Raw genomic sequence first — 3,980 nt, 5'->3', positions numbered from 1 at the left:
ACAAACCCCACGTTCACCAGAAATTTACTGGTTACTATGTAAGGACTACAAACCCCACGTTCACCAGAAATCTACTGGTTACTATGTAAGGACTACAAACCCCACGTTCACCAGAAATTTACTGGTTACTATGTAAGGACTACAAACCCCACGTTCACCAGAAATCTACTGGTTACTATGTAAGGACTACAAACCCCACGTTCACCAGAAATCTACTGGTTACTATGTAAGGACTACAAACCGAAGTTAAAAACAAACCTGAAGCTAAAGAAACCCTAAACGTTAACGGAACAGATCCGCAGACCGAATTGACTGACGGAGCAGAGAGAGAGAGCGAGAGAGAGAGCGAGAGAGAGCGCATTTCTCCATGTTCTGTGTGTGTGTGATTGATCCGAGCGGGTTTGTAGGCGGGGGGGGGGGGGGGGGGGGGGGGGGGGCGCTGTGATTATCACAGAACGCTGCGCGGCCAGTTGAGGAGTTTTATTCAATCCGAGCACGGATATTGACTCATATTACTCGGATAATACTTGTACTCGGCAAAAGTGCTTTATCCGTACCGGATACTCGTTTCAGCCGGACACTCGGATCACCCCTAATATACACATCAACTTTCTTTTAGATTTATCATCACCATTCATTATGTCATCATCACTTTTCATTATGACATCAACTTTCTTTTTAATAAATGCACATACACATCACATTTCTTTTTTATTGATCCATATACACATCAACTTTCTTTTAGATTTATGCATATACACATCAACTTTCTTTTTGATTAATTCATAAACACATCAACTTTCTTTTTAATAACCGCATATATACATCAAATTTCTTTTTGATTAATGGATAGACACATTCATTATGTCATCATCAAAATTCATTATGACATCAACTTTCTTTTAGATTAATGCACATAGACATCAACTTTCATTGATATTAATGCATATACACATCAACTTTCTTTTTGATTAATGCATATACACATCAACTTTCTTTTTAATAACCGCATATACACATCAACTTTCTTTTTAATAACCGCATATACACATCAACTTTTATTGATATTAAAGCATAAACACATCAACTTTTACTGATATTAATCCATATACCATCAACATTCTTTGATATTACTGCATATACACATCAACTTTTGTTTTGATAAATGCATTTACAGATCAAATTTCTTTTTGATTAATGCTTAAAAAATATCAACTTTCTTTTTAACAAGTGCATATACACATCAACTTTCTTTCTCTTTAAGATGAGATGGTGCTTGAACATGAAGAGCTTTGTAGGTGAGAAGAAGGATTTTAAATTCTATTCTGGATTTTACAGGAAGCCAATGCAGAGAAGCCAAACCAGGAGAGATGTGATCTCTTTTTCTGGTTCCTATCAGAACACGTGCTGCAGCATTCTGGATCAGCTGAAGAATCTTTATGGACTCTTTTAAGCAGCCTGATAATAAAGAACTGGAGTAATCCAGCTTAGAAGTAACAAATGCGTGGACTAGTTTTTCTGCATCAATTTTCGACAGGATATTCCTGAATCTCTGAATGTGATGACTACTGCACTGGGGAAACTTCGGCAGGCCTGGCCACGATTTCACGTCAGGGAGATTTTTCCGTGAACGTCATGGAGAGTTTAACTTCGCAGAGTTTGATTGTGCAAAGTCAATACAAATAAAGAAATGTGTTTCCGCCCTGTTTCGAACAGGGGACCTTTTGCGTGTGAGGCAAACGTGATAACCACTACACTACGGAAACTGACAAAACTAATTTATTCGGCATATTTGTGGGAAAATGCACCATTTTTATTTTACTGCAAATGTTCAAAAAGCTACAAAATAGAGATTTTAAACTAGATTCAGTCACAGATGCTTTGTCATGTATTTGAATGACAGCAAATATGTAGTAAACATAAATATTTCTACATGCATTGACTGTGGCCCAAATGTTGGAATAGCGCCACCTATTTCTTGATGTGCCAAATATTAAGCTTGGGCATTCCTAGTTAGTATAATGGACAGTATCTCCGCCTGTCACGCTGAAGATCGGGGTTCGATTCCCCGACGGGGAGATTTTTCTACCAGCTAACCAATGCTACAAGGCCTCGAGGAAGTCCCGGCGAACGCGTGGTATACTCCGGAAAGTGGGCCTTGGCTCAAGCTGTGTTCAGCATGGGAGGAGAACTCCTGATCCTAAATGGGAATATTTTCAAGCGATGGAAAGAGCACAACTCCTGGACGTGAACAAAACGTCACAAGGCGCCGCACAGTTTCAAGTCTGGGCACCTTAGAATTCCATTTATGCTCTTTTCAGACTATGTGGTTCATTTGGCTTTATCAGGCATTGATCTACAGCTTCCACTGGGGTGAATCATGAGGGGGAAAGCGTGCCTTGGCTCAGGCTGTGTTCAGCATGGGAGGAGAACTCCTGACCCTAAATGGGAATATTGTCAAGCGATGGAAAAAGCATATCTACTGGACATGAACAGCACCTCACAAGGCGCAGCAGAAGGTGGGAGAGTGTCAAGTCTGGGCACCTTATAATTCCTTGTCTGCTCTTTCCAGATTATGTTGTTCTGTGGGCTTCATCAAACAGTGATCTACAGCGCCCACTGGGGCAGATTGAAGTCCAGTGTCAAGCATTCGTAATCAAAGTCAGCCCCTCCAAATCTCAAAGCTCAGGATTTCTCCCATCGGGTTGGGAGTCAATTGCTGTCCCAAGTGAAGACGTTCTTGTATCTCAAAAGCTTATTTCAAACAGTGCAACTTGTTCCAACACAAAAACCACAATACTACTGAAACTTTGGATGGTCGCCTCCGCCTCTCACACGGAAGACTGGGGTTTTTCTTTCCCTATGGGGAGATCTGTCTACCAGCTGCTAATTATTTCCCAAGGCTAAATCGACACTAGTATCATCTGCCAGAGTAGTTTGGATACGAGGCCCAACCATAGCAAAAGATATGAACTTTTTTAAGAATGTATTATAGTGGATATACTCCAAGAAAGACAAAGGTTTTACAAAAGGATTGAGAATGATCCTGCTATCAAAGCTATTAATAATCAAATATAATATTTACCAATTTACATGTGAAAATATGTCTGCTCTATACACGTTAAATTAATTTACACATTTATAGTGTGATGTGTATATTCTCATACTTTTTTACAATATATTTTGTTTTCATCCCTCAAAAATAAATAAAAATAAAATGAGATAAGTCTTATAGACTGGAATTGTCTACGTTGTATGACATCACAGCATTCTATAACACATCAAAAGAACTACTGACCAATCAGCTGTGAGTTCATGATGAGGTCACAAAACATCCATAGAGAACCTATATGTACAAGCCGTGTTGAGTCTTTAAGTTCAGGGTTCTGCTCCGGGCAGCTGGAGGCCAGAAGCTTCGGCAGAGACTAGGCGCTGCGAAAGCAGCTTGTCTTTGGAGGCCTCGCTTCCAGAAGACTAGGACCAGATGCTGCAAAAGCAGTTGGTCTTTGAGGCCTCCTCACCTGAAGCCGCTGACCTCCAGCCAGCCAGAGCAGGGGGCCCAACTGGCTCCGCCAGGGAACAGAGCTACCAGCTCTGGGGACAGGGGTCAGGGACCAGGTAAGTGGTTTAGAAAGGTATTAGGTATCATGAATCTCCAAAAGAAAACACTGGTTCCAAACAGCTCTACTGTAGTCCAGCCTATACTCTGCTCCTGATTGGCTTGTAATCCTTACCTAGGTACTGCGCATGTGCAACTCTCAACAAAGATGGAAGAGAAGTGCGATGCCTCACTCTGTAACTAAAATCGAGAGGTGTTTCAGGTGATTGATGTGCCTTTGATACTGAAATCCTTTCTTGGGGAGGACCCCCAACTACCACATACTGAGTTACTGTCACCCATCAACATTTGACCCTGACGTGATTTGAACACGTAACCTTCTGATCTGGAGTCAGACGCGCTACCATTGCGCCACAAGGTC

The 3,980-nt window shown here is 41.2% G+C and overlaps 2 non-coding genes across 2 annotated transcripts; both read right to left on the bottom strand.

Annotated features, from left to right (window-relative positions):
• Window positions 1-1,693: 1,693 nt before the first annotated feature.
• Window positions 1,694-1,766, bottom strand: trnav-cac (transfer RNA valine (anticodon CAC)). The gene has a single exon. It is a non-coding gene; the product is annotated as a tRNA-Val (tRNA).
• Window positions 1,767-3,908: 2,142 nt separating this feature from the next.
• On the bottom strand, window positions 3,909-3,980 carry trnaw-cca (transfer RNA tryptophan (anticodon CCA)). Its single transcript has one exon. It is a non-coding gene; the product is annotated as a tRNA-Trp (tRNA).

The sequence above is a fragment of the Etheostoma spectabile genome, unplaced genomic scaffold (genome assembly GCF_008692095.1).
Source record: "Etheostoma spectabile isolate EspeVRDwgs_2016 unplaced genomic scaffold, UIUC_Espe_1.0 scaffold00002502, whole genome shotgun sequence".
NCBI lineage: Eukaryota > Metazoa > Chordata > Actinopteri > Perciformes > Percidae > Etheostoma > Etheostoma spectabile.
The sequence above is the reverse complement of the archived record's forward strand: the minus strand, read 5'-3'. Positions and strand labels throughout refer to the sequence as shown.